Genomic DNA, 18,567 nt, shown 5'->3' on the forward strand with positions numbered 1-18,567 from the left:
TTGTACAGATTAGCGTATCGTACATGAATTAACTGACTATGTTTTCGGTCTATACCTTGTGTAAGTGAATTTCATCACTTTTTGATGGTTTATTTGAATAATAAGAAGTTGTTTGTTGGAAGCATGTTTTCTCATCAGCTGAGGAAGCTCCCGTATCGACAGTAGCCTGTTTCCGGGTAAACGGTTGACGCAGATTATAATTTGCAAAACTTGTCGAATCTTGTTAATGTATTACTCCAGTTTGTAAAAAATCGTGAAACACGGCAGGCTCGAAGGTATTTGCCTGGTAACCTTAGGGACACGTTGCCGTCCCGGCATAGGCATACTTTGTTACGTACTGATGGAACGTCTAACGGCGAGGCCGGACGTAGAACTCGAAACATAGAGGCTTGCTCATTTAATTGACGGCCATACATAATTAACCTAAACTTACGGTCTCTAAGGCTTGGGAAGTTTATGATTTGAAAAATATGTCTTCACAGCTTCGCCTTAACCTTTACGTAATTCTCTCTCCGTAGGTAATTGCGGGAGCGCAATTTTACGTTCGATATTCAAAATGGAAAGGTTGGTCATAGCGGATCCTATACAATATCTGTCAAACAAAGATGTTGAGTTAACGCAAAAGTATTAGTGCATAGTATTGTTATCAGTTGAGCCTTGTGTGACCTATTTGTGAACCTCAATCTGTTATAGGTTTATAAAATATAATATAGAATAGCTTGTCCGTTGAAATGCAACGACCTTTCAAATCTTGTGAATTCTAAAAGTAGACACGGCTGCAGACATTTTAAAATACTATCTATTTATCTAAGAAGCGCCTGCGCTTTATGGGGTATGGCACTACATGGGTTGTGCTAAGACTATATTATAATGTGTGGAAGAATGTCTTTACGGTCGGACGTTCGTGTCCGTCGGCCATTTCCACCACCATCATTCAATTTATATTCATTCAGGGAATTCGATATCGGCATTACTAATTAAGCTGAGCTGTTGCGGTTCGGTACATAAGGCACTTTGCTCAAATCGTTTGAGAAGGTGATAGATTATTGCCTGTATTACCTAATAATGTGCTTAGGAAGTTCGAGAGTCCTGAGATTTTTTTGACTTAAATTCCATCTAAATTGATAATTGAGAAAAACATTCATTTGAACAAATTTCCAGCTAGAGCAGGACCCGATTAAATTACAAAGTATACTTTCACAATATACAGGCTTGTTTAGTCTTAAATGTAAAACTATGTCGTACCATAGTTCTGCTCTTTATTGTATACATATATTCGTTTGTCAACCTATATAAACAAACGTTTTGGCATTTCTAATCTAAATATTATGTATCTTTTGCCCGCTATAAGACAACTATTTCTACGTCAACGCTTGTTAGCCTTACAATTGACGCCATCATTTTCTGAATTTCTGAAAAAGATCGGCCACTGTAGATGACCTTCGCGTTTTGTTTCCTCCGCCCGTGAGCACATACAACTTAAGTCACAGTTATGAGCTAGCTACAGAGGCGGTACTCGCGGTGCGTCGATGGTCGGAACTCAAGTACACTTTACTTTCCGTGGCCGCAATGTACTTGCCATTTTGCTTGAACCATCGCTACTATTTCGGCCCGTTGTCCGTTCTTCCCACAATGAAGTACGTGACCGGACGCGCGATGTCCTAGCGAACCACACTAGCACACACAGCGGTGGCCAGTGACGAGGTTTCGCGCCGCAAAACAAACGCTCGACGCAACACAGCCCGGTCCGGCACGTCAGCCTAACGCTTTCTCGCTAATTCTCTATCAAATGGTCACATCGGAACCCCCCATAACCGTTCACTGCTACCTACCGCCTCTCATGTTCATCATTGCTAACCTCCTGAAATCCTGTGTAATGATCAAGTTTTCATAACGTAGCAGTTCAACGTTACGCGCACTCGTGACCACAAACGACTACTGGCTTTTTCAGGTACGAACTATCACGCTCTTCGTTGAGGATACCCACAACTTTGCCACTCATTGTTTCTAACAGGCTGTTGCGGTCGGTCCAGCGTGTTTCACTTCTTTGTCTGCTGCCGCTTTTCACAAGCGTCACTGCCGACAGGCGGCAGCGCTAAAAACTGGGCACATGGCCTGACGGCGCTCATTGCTGCAAAAGCAGAAAACCCCCTAGACACCTTTGTTTCATGAACGCCAAGGTCCACTAGTCCATTTTACGCTGTCAGATGAGCGCAAGCACACCGAACGATAAAAATGCAGCTAAACACAGAGACTTGACGGCATCGATGAAAGCTGCGGCACTATAGTGCCGAAGTATGACGTACGCCAGTATATTTGTGAATAGTTTAGACTGTATGCAAAAAGAACATGCAGGACGTTTAGCGTCCACTATGATAAAATCCGGCTTCGGCTCAAGACGCTTATCCGTGGACTCTCGTGTTGCACAACGTGCGTCACATAGCTCCCGACCACTTGACATTTCCCATAACAGCTCTCACCTATAAAGAAAAGCAACATACGAACCTGGGAGGCTTGGAGTATTCAGAGAGAGAGGCGCAGCTCCATAGGTAATGATTGAAGCTGTGCCCCATGTCTCTTTGCGACCTCTGCATTTCTCATAGAGTGGTCCCGCCCACTTAATAAGTAAGCATAGACTGAGGTAGGAAAAGCTGTTCTAATAAATGTCAGGTCACAGGGAGAAAGGCGCGGTACAGACGTGGCATAACAGAACAGAATAAGGAATAAATTCTAGTTAATTTTGATAATATTATTATCTACGTTATATGAATCGAACTTGAATAAATCTATATTTACTGTAAAGAAATTCGCGATCCCTTATCTGATTTCTCTATCTATAGATCCTCAAAATAAATCAACAGTGGGATAAATGCTTGCCAAGTAATTGCCTTTTTTAGAGCATGAAAAACCATGTAATCACAGGGTGATGATTAAATCATGTTCTGTCTATGGCATCCGTGTTCGTATACGTAGGACTCTCTCAACCCATGTGGATCGTGAACTCATTTCTTAACAACCCAATAGCATCACTCGTTTAGAGCATCTAGTGCGGGCATACGAAGCTTTCCAGGATACCTTGCTAACGGTTCATGGGTTAGCGGTATAGGGTATACGAGTAGCTGTTGTCGTTGACTGTGTCCACGAATACAAGTCGCTCTCCTATCATACCTCTTTCCACGGACAAAACCTGAGCGTGGAAACGATGCGTCTGGGAAGAATCAGTTTTGTAAAAGAAAAAAAGTAGAACATTTTACTCAATAATGATTCGAAGCTTAGCAGAGACGCAATGTCACTGCTCAAGTCAATTGACAAGGGTAACACGACCCAGGTTTTACCTTATAAAAGGAGGAATCTAGCCGCCATAATTGTTTATAGATTTTTTATTGTTTTGTACACCATCATTTTGACTTAAAGTTCCTGTGGCGTTAAAGCTGAAAATTGCGAGTCGAGTCATTAAAAATTGCGAACTCGTTGTGATTTAACAGAAAGGTTTTTCTCGCCTTCCGTCTTGGTGTACGCGCACGTAATTCAATTTTAGGCGAGATAGTTAACGTTTTTGTATGTTTGTTAGTTATTCCGTACATTGTTACTTAACGCCTAGTTGTTAAGGTAGATAGACCAGCTTCAACGAAAGAAATTTTTAACTTTAATTATTGAGTATTGTCGCTTACCGCTCTTTGATATGGCTGACCTTCGGCCATTAATGTACCTTAACGAAGGATGCTGATGCCTGTTCTCAAACTGAAACCGCTTAATGTGGCCTCACGTGCATTAGATAGACACATTACTACTGCACAGTTACAGACATCGGCCCAGGTTAGGCTTGATTGCATCCAAACACAAGATTTGAAATCTATCTTTAGATGTATACGGATGCAATGCATACGTGACGTCCCCTCAATGATGATAACGGTGTTCACGGAAGCAGAAACAAACGGAAGTAGCGATGTAGCTATCCTACTACGATGATTAATCTACCATTTATACAATATAACTCTTGGTGTCCGGTGCTCATCTATGCGCCAAATCGGCACCAGCGAGCATGGGCTTGAAAATCGCCAGCGGCCGGGCACAAAAAGTTGGGCGAACTATTAGAGATTGTGGCCGGACCTATGTGTCCTACAGATAAACCCCAACAAAAGATTGCCGGAACAAAACTCCTGATTCGGCATTTGCTGAGCAATGTTAATTTGCATTTTTGCAATATGCATTGCAGCAGTAAACGTAATTATCTAAACGAGAGCTACCGAAATTTATAAAATGCAAAGTTGTCCTTTTTAGTGGTATTAAAGCGACGCCGTTACTTAGTTGCGTTATGTGTTATCCTTTTACCATAGGACAAGTAAATACTAGTGGAAATGCAAAGAAAAATACATGCTAATATTTGAAGCCAATATACAGGGCCAAGGTACATATCACCCGAAACGACGCAGGCTCGATATTACAAGGGCACACTGAATTAGAATATGGAAAAATCCACTACACATCCCATATATATATATATATATATATATATATATATATATATATATGCCCCTACAATCCGATGCAAGATGCAGCGAAATGTTACAAAATTTATTGCATTACCTTAGGCCAAAGCAGTTCGCACGAATTCGGTTTTGCGTTCAAAATGGAAGTGACGAACGAGAATAGCTACGTTCAAAAAAACCGCTACTCTAACACATAGATGGTAGTCAATTTTGTGAGGCAGTCTCTGGAAAAATATAGGGAAGTATGGTGGTAACCAATGACATACCGCAAAGCGTCTACTGATCGCATAAATCGTAATAAGTCTGTAGAGCTACCAGAATTACAGCGGGCTAGCGAAGTATCGAAGGCCGATGGCACCAGTTTTGGTAAATCTCGTCTGAACTCTGTCTCGATAAACGTGCCAATTGCATAATGTGTAATGGAGTTACCTCGTCAATTTTAAACACACGCTATATACATCGGTGTAGCTGAGTTAGAAGTTATATCTCGGATGCCCTATGATTTTTCGGATGTCCGATCCCGAATATTCGTTGTATTCAGTATATGAGAATGAGGTCGCTAAAAACGGACGGTAGAAGAAATTATTCACTTGCCAGTTCCCGAAAACACTGTTGCTAAGCGTTTTCTGATATAGACATAAAAGCATCCGCAACTGATGTAGGAACTATAGCAAGTTCTCGGAAAGAGTCACGGTACCTGAGTACATCTGTGTTAAGCGTCTAGATTTTTTTGAACGTCTTACGATCGCTGATTTTTCACTCAAGTTTTGTTTTCTTTACTCACCATCAGAAGTCGAAGTTTAAACAGATTCCTCCAAGTTGACTAGCACCAACGAGCGTTTCTGAAGCAACTGTGTGGATGAAGAGTGGAATGAAAGTCCCCGTGCAATATCAACTCCGGATAAAATGTCCGAAGACACTGAGTAGAATAAGCATCAATTTAATCGATAAATTTCTGTGACCCAGGCCTGCTTGCATCGTAAAATCCTATCACTATCGACAAAAGCTGTGATAAACCCTCTGGATTGCTCAATTTAGCAATTAATAGAGCAAACCGCCAGAAATTTCCTCGTCGATGCAAGCTTCAATCTGATCATCGATCCAATTTTTAATTATGAATATGTGGCTAACAAAAACTAAAGGTAAGAATGTCTCTGTCCGCTGTGACAGGCTTACTGCCTAGGTCGTTTCAACAAGTTCTACCACCTGGTAACGAACTACAAGCAGATAGCGTTTGCAAACTCTTTACGTATGCATCTCTCTTTAAAAATGGTTGACCGAAAAAAGATTTCAATTATATAATGATAGGAGTACAACAGTTCCGTCGTTCACAAGAAATATACATGCTGGGGTGTCATGAAGATTCCTTACCTTTCTAACGGTCCCCAACCGACATTGTTAAACGCGGTCGCTAATATGATCTCTGTGCGTTCCGAAAACCGTTTTGATCGATGGTGATGCACCGCCCTCGTTGAGCTGACTGGCGTTGAGGTTCTGCTAAGCGTCCGATTCTCGCCTGACATTGATAGCTATTCGACTCGACGTATCGTTCCCCACACATTTGAAATCAATATAAATTAAATTTTTACTGATATATCTTTTATGTTTAGCGAATCTTCATGAAATGCATTTTTACTTTTTCCGACTGCAGATCTAAAAATGGTTCACAAAGCTCAAAAAATACTCTAGTCAAAATTTCGTCTGTCGGGTCTTCTAATGCCATCGGTTTTCTGGAGAAAACTTTCTGCTTAAGGTATTTCTACAAGGGACAGCCCGCTAGCGTCAGGTCTGAGAAACGAGTGAGGTATTCTTTGCCAATCTGTTTGGTAGAACCTCTACATCACTGTGTGGGTGCTTCGTCCTGTTGTAAATAGAATTTTTTTTTATCAGGACCATTTTCACACAGATACCTGCTAAGACAGATTCTCGCAATAAATTTGCCTGTCGAAAAAGGCTGGTCCAATTAATTCTGTGCTTGAAATGTCACGCTATACTGAAATTTCTGGTAAACCCACACGCTGTTTCTGTGTATAGTATAAATATGCAGTTACATAACGATGTCGATTCATTGTACCGCTCGGTTTGGGTAAACTTTTGTCGCTCCTAAACAATTTTCCCCGAAAGTTTCCCGATCATCATGGCTATGTTTCCTTTCCTGTCTTAGAATCCTTGTCTTAGAATGCTATAGATACTTTTTTGATGCCAAGCTCAAAACTGGATTGTTTCACAGATCTTTGAAATGTTTCGCTTAGAATCTTCCAGTTATTTTTTTTGGCTTGGTGAAACTCGTTAATGTTATTAGTTCTATTGTTGTTTACGAACTTACAGCTTAACCTTCATTCGGTTAATAACTGATCGCATTGGTGAGTCTGCCTGAAACTCTTTGTGATACTTCTGCTATATAATAACATTTTAAATAACCTCTCTCTGCGTCTAAAAGCCAACCTTGATCTGCTAAATATTTTCAATTACTAATCCTTACTCATCAATCAATATCAATTACTAACTAGAAAGTTTCTCTGAAACCCTCTGTACTCTCCATAATAACGTTCTCTTAGATATTTATCGATGAACGAAATTGAACGAGTTTTTTAGACTGAGCGAGCGAAGCCGATTACGGGTTACCTTGGGGTTTTTACCAAACGAGGGTCGACTTCAATGTACGCCTGATTATGATGGCCAGCCATTATAAACATATACATATATGTTCACATACACCTGTCAGATGCTTATTACCTTCTCAAACACAATACTGTTAATATTAGTAATTCAATTTCTTCGAAAACAATTAGTTCATTTTATTTAGTGTTGACATTTTGAGGGAAGTTGCCTAACTTCATAGAGTTTGCTTGACATACGACGTTTACATGCACTTAAGCCTAAGCATTACCGATGTATTTTCAACAATTATACGCTTGTATAATTTTTTTAAATTAATTTTATCCTAGCAGACTAAACCCGTTGTTATATTGAATGTTTTTTTTTCTAACGCTTCAAAGCTCGTTCACTAACATTTAACTAGCTAGCTAGACTTAGCGCGTAAGAGGTCACGTGTTAAATTTGATAGGATCTCTATTGACGCGAGAGTGTAATACAGAAGCCCTTAGTATGACATACAAGTAGTTCCAATTCAAACGTTGCCCGCGATCCACGAGCGTGATTTGCTGTATATTTAATGTAATGCTGAGCAAGCCAAAGCTTCAGAAGAGCTTGTAAATAGCTAATATATTGAAAGACCCTATCAAGCAAACAACGCGTCCTCTCTGTCTTCTGCTTATTTTGAACTAGACGACTTAAATTAATCGACTCAAGAGCTACTATGCTAGTTTCATCCAGAAGGAATCGAATATTTTCTGTTGGGTGTTTCGGAAAATTTAACATATCACTCGAATCGATCAGAGTTTACGCAGCGCGGCCAAGCTGTGGGAAACAATCGAAATGAAGTACCATATTGCCATGTTCTAACTCACGTTAGGACACGAACGGCTTGTTTGCGTTGCCTAGAAATATTTTATGTACAGGCCAACTGATCGGGTTAGCCAAATGGCCTCATAGTGGAGACGCGATGCCTTAACGCGGTGCTCAACTGGGAGTTAAAGAAAAACAGATCGATTTGGTGTAACAATATAACCCTATTAAGGACATGTTTCCCAAAACAGTCGAATTTTTGCCCTTTAAGGGAGTTTACTTGAATGTTTCTCTCTGAAACGATCCGAACAAAATTAGCCTAGAAACGAAATATTATCTACACTTTTTTTCCCTACATCTGACGTATACGGCTATTAAAAAATTCAGTTATTTAGTGTTCTGAATTATTTCCAATAAATGTGTTGTCTCTAATAAAATTGTGCAAAAGTGGACTACAGGGATTTCGGTTTATCGAAAATTCATGACAAATTTGAGAGTCCACTGAAGAACTTTTATTTTCTACTAAAAGCTACTTGCATCATCTCGGTCTCACCATGCTAACTATCGTTCAGAAACAGTCGAGCTTTATTTTCCCTATAAAATTTATAATAATAAATTGGTTAATTCATCTGGCACAGACATTCGTTAGAAATCTTAGAAGATGATGACGCAAAACTGAATAAAATCTCTTCACCCTGCGATTCTATTTTCTTATTAACAAAGACCTGTAGCACTATACAGCTTGAAGCTGTTTCTACCATTGGACCTTAAGCTACTCATCTATAAATAGGCACGCATATCCAAATAATATGTCGACCTTCGGAAAACAATAGTCTACTAGGACAGCCTTCTACAGGGAATTTTTCTACCGAGATCAGTTCTATGTTACTCCGAAACAAACCTGACTCGATCAGCTAACATGTCGAAATCTTGCTCGAACGAGGTGCATCCACAGCCTGTTCTTACTTTGAGGGTAAGATCAAAGCATTACATAGCCAGCTTTGCAAAAGACAGTAGTTTATGATGGAGGAGGCTTCAGTGGGCTGCTGTGGGGCACTACCGGTCTCATAGGACCGCAGTTGGGTCTCTGCCGTCGTAGAGGCGGCAGACGAAGCTTGATCTCACCGTCATATGAGTAGTTCTCAGTCACTCTAGGAGCTTCCTTGGGTTTCCTGGACGTCGTTTTTCTTCTCGTGTATTTTGATGCTACAGTATGGTATGTATAGCTGACGAGGTTTGCAAGGAGAAGTAGTTCAAGAACACACCATGTATCGCCATGACCTATACCATGTGGAAACGTTAAATGAATTCGGGTGGAGACTGAACCCGCGGCGGATAGCAGGTTCTTAGTTTGAGCAATTTACCGGCTGAGAGCTGGCTACACATAGATATTTAAAGCATGCATAGAAGAAGTTCATTGCCACCTTAGCAATAACAAAGGCTCGCCGAAGGAAATTGCAGATCTGAAAAGTAAAAGTGCGGGGATCGGCACAGACCTGTGCTAATAAGGGGTGAAATATTCAACATGTGGCCATTGGGAGCGAAAAGTAATATATCACTCTTCAGTTGAAGGCGCACGTGAATAAGGCGGGTTTGATTGTCCTTTGTGAAAGAGGTCTGCGATCACAGAAGTGACATTGTCTGTTTTTCTGCTCGTAAAATACGACGTTTTCTAAAAATTATGGTAAATTGTACAATATATGCGACTGCAGATTATTTTAGATTTTCAGTACTGTTAATCCTGCCGGCTCAACCCTGTGCTCCACTACTCAGCTCTAACGGATAATACCGGAAGCATTTAACAATAGCCTTTGTATTGGCATCTATCAGTGATCGCTTACAAGTCAGCCGGATATCATCTGATCATCGTAACCGGATACAAAGTCATTATCCAGTTTACACGTTCGAAATTGCTACGGAACTTCGGGGTGCCAGGGTGTTAGGGTCCTAAACTCACAGAAGTTTGTGATAGCTGCATTCGGTATATCAGCATCTATCTCTATACACAAGCAAGCTGGCGTGTACTCAAAGCTCCTAAACTGAACGGATTTTAGGCATTAAGGTACCCTAATCTTCTACGGTAAGTACTTTACAGACACTATCAGCATAGCATCTATGTAGATATATTCATGAGAACAAGCAGATAATGCTAAAAAGCATTCTAAACGATTTGTTTCTGTTGAATGAATGGATGCATTGTGTTGTTCTCTGTAGTTTTCCAGGCATGATTCTATGTCGAAGCAGCGAAAACAACAGTATTTTCCATAGAATAAGGTCGTATTCCCAACTGTATATTGAAACCTGACCTGCTCAATTTAACAAAGAAGTTATCCTAAACATTATTATATCGTGTCTTTCGGTAACAGGAAATCCAAGACAATTTTTTACTCGTTCGTTTCTTTGTCAAATCTCACCTGTAACATTATTGGCGATGTTTTATCTCCTTAACATTTTTTGTATCCAGGAACATCTTGGTTACCGCAATCCGAGTGTCGCAACTGTTCCTTTGATAACTGCGTGAAGTAACGGTAATAGCGTAGTCGTTAGCAGGGAAAAGCACGTCTTGTGGTCTTCGTTTCGATTCTATCGAAATACCGCTCCTAGCCTTTTTCGCTTCGGGAAAGCACCCATTGCACTTACAAAAACGCTATAACTGCCACATACGAGAAAAAATTGTTAATTTGGCAAAAATGGCTAGCGTATAAATGTAAAGTCCTATACAAAGAAAATTGTTCCTCAGTGTAAGTCATTCAGCAGGTATGGAAAGCGTGTACGTCTATTTGTTCTGTTGTCCAACGTTCATCCATAATCGGTTGATGCATTAAACTCATAAGAAAGAGGCCAAAGCCCGCACAGGACCTCGGACCTAGTCTACTTTAGCCCCGGAAAACGCCGTTTCTTCATCTGCCTATGTACAAATATTCCTTTTGAGAGGGTGATCGATCACCAATAACGAAATCAAGGCTTCGCTTGATAATAGAGCATGCCAAAAAAAAAAACATTACAGTTGATTAAAGTAGCTCACAGTTATACCAAAATTTCTCCTGAAAATACTTTTTTTATTTGTTAGAACGAAAAAATACAATATTATCATGATAGATTGAGGTAATAGAAAGTTAAACTTGATCCGCATTAAGCTCGTTTTTAGATAGATATTTTTAACATAAAATTTTGGCTAAGGATTTGAAGCGAGTCTGGGGGGTGTGGTTCACGGGAATTCCTGCCGTCATGACATTGCTCGGCTATATTGAGTCTAGGTCGTCATTATTATTGTTGGTGTTGCTACCGCTCCTATGGCAGCGGCTGTTTTCGGCCATTGACCATTGAAATATATTACAGGCAATTTAAAGTGCGACGATCGCTGTCTTTCTCTACGCCGGTACCGGACCGTTGTCGAACATCGACTTTGCTTTATTAGAGACCAGGATAGGATGCGCAGATCCGAGGAGCTCTTCACGAATGCGGAATGCGATCATTCGCACCGCTGAGGTAAGAAGATGTAGTCCGAATGATCTGGTTATGTTTTACAAAGCAATCCAGCATGAAGCAATACACATTTAGAGATTCTTGAAAATATCTTCTGTATTCCTACACTGGAAGATCGTTGAAATTACAAAGCCTTGCAAGTAAATATTAGAAGGCGACACAGGTTATCACAGTGTAAAGTAAATTAAAAGTGATCACCCGTATGAAAAAATTTTGCAAGCAAATTAAAAAAAGATAATTATAATAATGGGACAAAAGGGAACCAACATTCGCTAACTTCTTGATACGACTGATGATAACGAACGCATTGGCTCTTGTTATCTTTGCCGATTTCCCATCTCAGACACTGGCAATTAATGGCAAACTGTGTGTTCTATATAAGTTGAACGTGACTCGAGGACGAGATGCAAATTCATTTCGTTACGCCGATCCAAAGGACGAGTTACTGGTTTCCCGGATCCCTAGCCCCATGTCATAGCACGTACATATTAGTACAAGGCACATATTTCAATGTAAGGTTCCTTTGGATTTCTGTAATCACGTTCCGTTCTTCCGAAACGCTATTCTATTATCGCACTAGAATTTTTCAGAACGAAATGAAACTTTTCTATTTTGACACACGGTCTAAATTCACTATCTACAAATACAGGAGTTTTAGTCGCTCTTTCATTCAAGTTCAAGTTTATCGCATCATTGCTTAGCAATGGGCACAGCTTACCACTAGTCTTGAGGCTTTCTTTTTTTGTTCGGTGCTGGCCGATCGAAGTTAGCAGGCAAACTCAATGCAGCTAAAAGCTTTCAGGTAAATTCGTCTGCGCATCTTTTTCGAAAATGTACACAAAAGCAGTGTAAGAAGAAAGAGTAACTTGTTGATTTTCAAAACGGCTACGCTCAGCTTTATAATGTTTAATGATGATATTCTGCTGCGAAAGTCCACAACGGCTATAGCCGTAAGAGCACCCGGAAAGAGTACCGCCAATTTGTCGATGAAATTCATAAGAGTAATCAGCGAAGCAGGGTTGTTTTTTACCATTCAAAACATACGGATTGGAGTTTAATGAATCGCTTGAATGAGAGACCTTATAGTCTAGTAAAGTTGTTCTGACGATGAAAGCGCACACCATGACTTCAGCTGGTATAAAACGTATGTAGAACATTTAGTTGCATGAAATTTCACCTCAGATGACTTATTCAGTTGTCAACGTTAGTACGCGCAAGTTAATAAGAAAACTACTGAATCAGCTAATAACAATTAAAGATGGCTTCACGTAGCGAGATTGAATTGACGTGAGAAAACCCATCTCACTCAACCCCCCGATCCACTAGAAAGAAAGAAAAATTGTCCGTAAGCGCGGTTAGCTAGTAAATCATCTCGTATCCACTTTCCCGGTAAATTCTAGACCCATGTCAGTTAACCCATGGCCATTGCCATCCAGTTGTAGAATATATTACGTCAGCGTTTCGTGAGCAGCGATGTAACGTGTGCGGCCTAGACCAATGCAAAGATATACATCGTCCGCATCATAACTACACCTGATTTGGATAGCTATTTTAAAGTGTACTTGAATGTGCACTTCTTAAAGAAGAGTGCAGAGAAGTACTGCGACGTATATCTTGGGCTATGGATAAAAACATTGTCCATCACAGGTTTGGGCCTACAGAGAGGTGAAGTGAAGGAACGATTTTTTTTTCGGGGTCGTCGTAAAAGAGGAACTTCAACGAGCGAGAACAAGCGGTGAAGAGAAGCGACAGAACGTACAAGACAGGGGAAAAGAGTGAAGAAAACGAAGCAATTTCTCCTCAGTCCTTATAAGAAATCTGAAGTAATTTTTCAAGCGGTTCCAGGCCTCAAAAGGAGTAACAAAGAAGGTAGGGTTGAATGTAGGCTCTTCATCATCAGGGTACAATTTCATCTGTCTGCAGACAAGTGTGTGAGTTTTACACTAGAACCTTATCAGATGGACTATGAAAGGAAATTGTTTTAGGTATTCCGATTGTGCATAGAAGCATAACTCCGCATTTGTATATATACATATTTATTAAATAAGGTGCAGCATACGAAGTTATCAAGATACATTGGCTGATACGAATACCTTGACTTCTTACATACAACCACATTAATACTCGAAGTTAAATTTTTTTACTAAAATACTGTATTCTTTAGTATACAAGTTGTTATATTCGTTGTTCTGTATCTGCAATGCATTGTCTTACCACAGAAGACACTGCGATTTCGAGCTCAGAAGCTTTAAAACTTACAAAAACATGTACCCTAACGATTCAATTGGCTTTTTAGGCTCACGGTAACCACGTTGTTGGCGGGCCTTAACGAAAATTAATGTTTCATTTAACATCCTTCGAAAACGATACCTATACACACTGACCTAGCTCAAAATATTCGTCTCGTCAAAAAACATATTTTTCACATATGTCCAGCAGGTTGTCCGACTGTTTCTGTCGTTCGTGTGTATTAGTCGAAATAGGCCTTAAAGACCTGTAGGAACTGAAACCTGAAACGTGCAAATTGAAACCGAAACTACTCTCTTCTCAATCTGTCTGAGGTAAATTACGGTCTCTAATAGTTACTATTCCTGCAGATGAAAAGCTCTTTTTTTTCTCTCCGACATTCCGTCGTCATTTTTTTTTCTTTTTCAGCCTCGTTAAGCACTGAAATTTCCCAACTGCTTACCTTCGTTGCATCGTTAGGCTATTCGAAAACGTCTCCATCGTCATCATCTAAATTTACTATACCTCGACAACTAGAAGCCTACAACTATAGACACAAATGAATCTGTTACCGTTTCCGCCCCAGAATCCCTCACAAAGCTATTTTTTGGTGCTTGATAATAGCAGCAGCGCTGTCAACTGCTGAGCGTGGTCAAGCAACGGTTTAGCCTGACATTATACACACGTCGTGTTCCCTTCGTCTTTCAGCTCTTATTTACGCCGTATCATTACGTAAATCTACTTGATAAATAGATTCATTTCCGTGTCCGCCAGAAAGCCCTTTCTTGCTTCGACCGGAAAGAAAATAGTGGAACGCCAATCGGGATGAAGTGATATGCGACGACAAGCCTCGCCAGCGAACCTCGGAAGCTTCGCGTTTCACATTTAAGATAAGTCTATGTTACATGGTCCCTCTCGTGTAAAATTCTGAAGTTCAGTTTTTTCTTTCTATCTGTTCTGGTACCTCGGTGTCTTCTCATTTAGTCTCTCTCCATCGGACTTTGTTTGTTTTCGCGTGGAATATGGCGAGTTATCTATGGCACAGCGTAAGCCGACTGGGACATATCATATGTTTACAGAGGTACGCCTAGCTTCAAGATGTCCGCTAGCGAGCTGGAACAATAATGTGTAATCTAAAAGTCGAAAAAGTTCAGAGACAACAGCAGCCGATGTTCAAGTAGCTAGATACCAATTGTCTAGACTTCGGCGGGGTATCGAAACGCAAATTTTTCATTGGGGATGACACAGGTAGGCATAGAAACCGGTATTGGACTGGTGATCGATTTGTAAGTTTCGAAGACAAGTAAGAACAAGGAAGCATATCGCTGGAAAATAGAATGGGGACAACCGCGAAGATCATTCCTGTATGAAATGTAGTCCAAAATCATGAACGGACACCCTTTTGTTCTAGAAAAGACCGAAGCCGATTTAATGGGCATAAAGATTTCCAGCCATCTATTGTAACGTACTTGGGTCTAGCATTGAACAAGTTATAATGTGGAAGAAGATATTGCAAGAAAATCGTGACATCGCACGGTGTAGTAGAAAGCATCATGTATGCCCCTTTGATAATTAGAAAAAATACAAATTTTTTTGCTACGGTTAACTATTGTTGATAAACTGACAAACTTCTATAAGTTATGTTACCTAGACATTCGGCGTCAAGTTTAAACAATGTCACGCTGAGTTATCAACTGGTATTAATGAAAAAATGAAATCCAGGTGTGTGTCGTCTGGCCACTGGGGCAGTCGAGCGCAGTTGTACGTGTACCACCGGAAACCTGTAGTATATTCAGAGACTTTATACGGGATGTATTGTTCATTTGTCATTTATTCAGACAAGGTTTTTGCTGGCCTCACAATAACTTTATAACAAACGGGCATATCTATAGACAATACAAACTTCACCTCATGTCGGCCACCATTACTGGTTTGTAATATTCGTACCTTTTGGCATTTTCGGCTTGCCCAGTTTACATATAGCACAAACGTTATAGTCATAACAGGCATTGTTGTGACGGCGACATTGCTAAAAAAAGCAGAACGTACATGAAAGTTTTGCTCGCGCACATTTACATTATCACAGCATCGAAGAAGATTGGCATTGACCTAGCTAGTCGAAGGTTAAATGTGACCTAAGTTAGACTCGGAACGTTAGTTCAGCCAAAACCGAAGTAAGCGCTCTTAGAAGACACGTTGTAGGTAGCACTGGTAGCGTTTTATCAAGTGAAACGAAAAAGCCGTCGTTCTTCAGGGCGGTCATCGATTCTTCAAGCTCAAGCATTCTTCATTTTTCTCCCCTTCGATATGAAATAATTTGCAAATTGATACGCAATATAGGTAAAGACTGAAACGTAGTACTACCTTACGCCGAGCACACACTGTGCATGTAATTGCACACATTGTTTTTTTCGTAGCGTCAAGACGCTTCCGATCGTTTAAATGCACGTGTTAAATTTATGCGAGAACAACAACACAAAAAACTAGTCAAATGGCCATAACCTGTAGAAGCGCTAGGTCAAACTATTCGACTTCGAACCTACTAAATACCTATGCAAATAGAGAGATAACCTGCTAGGCATGTCCAGATAGGGTAACCTGTGCACGTAACTGATGCCTAATTGCTTTAGTCGTTGCGACGATTAGTGCTTTCAGTGAGGATAGTACGTACCCGGACAGAATTCGTTTACAGGCTAGTCGTCTCGAGAGACAGAAATAGATTTTATGTGGGCCTAAAAAGCTGCATCTGTGTCTGGGTGGCCGCGTAGCCACTGATAGGAGGGAGGTTTATAGGACATTCAGATAGATAACCAATATATTGTTTTTCGCTACTTTTATATACAACGTTACTATAATAGTTAGAAACTATATACAAAAGTAATATCGATTAATACTTTTACATTTTGGTTGTTTTCGACTAGTTCGGGCTAGTTTTTTAAAATTTATATATATATATGTATATCATTAGAAAACTCAAGATGCGAACAGCTGCCTCTCGATATTTCGCCGATTAATAAGACTAGCGTGATCTCGATGTCAATTAGTTTTTCATCTTTATTACCTTGTAAAAGATAATTATGTACTTCCTAACATAAAGGAGCCGGGCAGAACTGAAGGCATTACCATGCCATGATCTGCCATCACCATAGAGATAAAGACAAACCTAAACTAAGTAATGTCGGGCTACACAACGGTCACGGAAGGCGTCATATATGCAAGGACAACCACTACATAACCACTACGTTGAATTGAGCCGCGCCATTACCGTCCCCACATGCTATGCACATATTTAGATACTGAGGATGGATGTTGGTGCCGTCTAAGGATCCTTGTTATGCAGCTACCGCTTTTCCGTTCTTCCAATAATCTAAATAATCGATATTGAAAGTCACTCCCAATATCAGCATTGACTACAATTGCAGCTCCGAAAAAAAATCGTCCTAGCACGCGGACTCGTACTAATGTGGTGCACACAAAGTTAGTACGTTTCATTCCGATACCCTCCACCCTACATATTGTAACCAGTTAGCGGTCTGCACGTAAACATCTGACGTTCAGAAACGAGCTTAGATTTTCAAGCCATTTTAATGCAGATCAAAGCAAAGCGTAACGTTGCTATTGTGAGCCATTACCGTTCCCCACTCATCGTCATGTCTGTATACTGCACGGTTACGTCGAATCATTCCGTCCTAGGGACGTATTTTGAAAATGTTCGCTCACCCTACCCTCTCTTTTTCTCAGCTGCCGGTGCTGCCACCACCGTGACCCGCAATGATCCGTTGCATTGACAAAGGCGGATCGTCAGCTTTTGACGAATCTTTTCGGAGCGTCTCCGGTAGCTCACACACAGGGCAGCTTGCCGCTACTGAAGCCATTAAAATCACTGAACATAGTTGAGGTGCCCTGTCCAACGCTTTGGTTGGATTTCGGCCGTTTGGCTAGGGGGTGACCCCTAACCTAGAGAGCTAGACGAGAGGAGCTTGTTAGCATAAACTGGACACAAAGCCGTGGCCCTGGAATTGGACCTTAGCTGAATAGGCGCTGTGGAACTTCCCATACCTGCATTCGACCCTCGGCAAGCCGCCACCGGCCACTTCGATTTAACTGCTAGCGAACAGACCAGCACTGAAGTGTACATTCTGGTGGAGGACTCACGGCGAGGAGTAATGCGATCACAGATGAAGCGCGAGCATTGGATATGATGGCAATGCATTCTGTAGACGCAGTCGTGAATTAACTCTATATGCATCCATCGCAAACATTTGAGCGTAGTAAAATATTAGAAGTGCTTTTGTCGCGCTTTGTTTTTTTGTGTGCGCGCACGTGAAGTTCTTTTCTTGCCGACAATCAGTAAATAATATTAAGTTTACTTACAGTTACCATGCACGGAGCTTTTGTTTCGAGACCACCTTTGTAGAAACGCCTATAAAGCCATACATCACGTATCGTTCTCCCGGTTGAAGGACGTATGTCCTCTGTGGAGTTTTGTAAACGTCTGGTAGGCTTCAGATAGACCTATGGCTACATGCTAAACTCGGGCTTGGAGAATCCCAGCGTGAAGTGATAAACAACACTTATATTTCGATAATGGCTTTCAGAAGCCTAGAAAACCCTATGAGAGTAAGTAACAGGCAGTTTATTTCAATGTTTTGTTCCGCGTATACACACGTTTATTGTTAGAATACATTGTTGGAATATACATATTATTGAAAAAAAGAAAGGGGAACAGTTTGCGAAATATTAGCCCACAGAACCTTAAACATGAACTAAAATATTGGAATACTCCTCCCGAAATTCAACGCGTTTGTTTAATACATTTATTTTTAAATTGTTTTTTTTTTCTTTGAATCAACACCACTTTTGGAGTGTACTTTTTTTTATAATAAATTACGCGAATAAATTGCACACGAGATGAGCTTTAGAACATTCGAACTCTGCAGCGTCTCATATATATATG

General features: G+C 40.5%; 2 long non-coding RNA genes across 2 annotated transcripts in view; one reads left to right on the top strand and one right to left on the bottom strand.

The window, feature by feature from the left end:
* LOC111249429 (uncharacterized) overlaps nucleotides 1–12,266 on the bottom strand; it is an 18,279-nt gene extending 6,013 nt beyond the window's left edge. Inside the window, exons 1-3 of the long non-coding RNA XR_015326098.1 lie at nucleotides 12,103–12,266; nucleotides 10,313–10,411; nucleotides 5,862–6,019 (exon numbers count right to left, since the gene is read on the bottom strand). This is a non-coding gene — a long non-coding RNA (uncharacterized LOC111249429). The remainder of the gene's footprint in view (nucleotides 1–5,861; nucleotides 6,020–10,312; nucleotides 10,412–12,102) is intronic.
* Nucleotides 12,267–12,436: 170 nt separating this feature from the next.
* On the top strand, nucleotides 12,437–18,544 carry LOC111250020 (uncharacterized). Its single transcript, XR_002673167.2, has 3 exons — nucleotides 12,437–12,528; nucleotides 13,032–13,253; nucleotides 14,040–18,544. It is a non-coding gene; the product is annotated as an uncharacterized LOC111250020 (long non-coding RNA).
* Nucleotides 18,545–18,567: the final 23 nt, after the last annotated feature.

Source organism: Varroa destructor, unplaced genomic scaffold (assembly GCF_002443255.2).
Source record: "Varroa destructor unplaced genomic scaffold, Vdes_3.0 BEIS01000004.1, whole genome shotgun sequence".
In the NCBI taxonomy this organism is placed as follows: Eukaryota; Metazoa; Arthropoda; class Arachnida; order Mesostigmata; family Varroidae; genus Varroa; species Varroa destructor.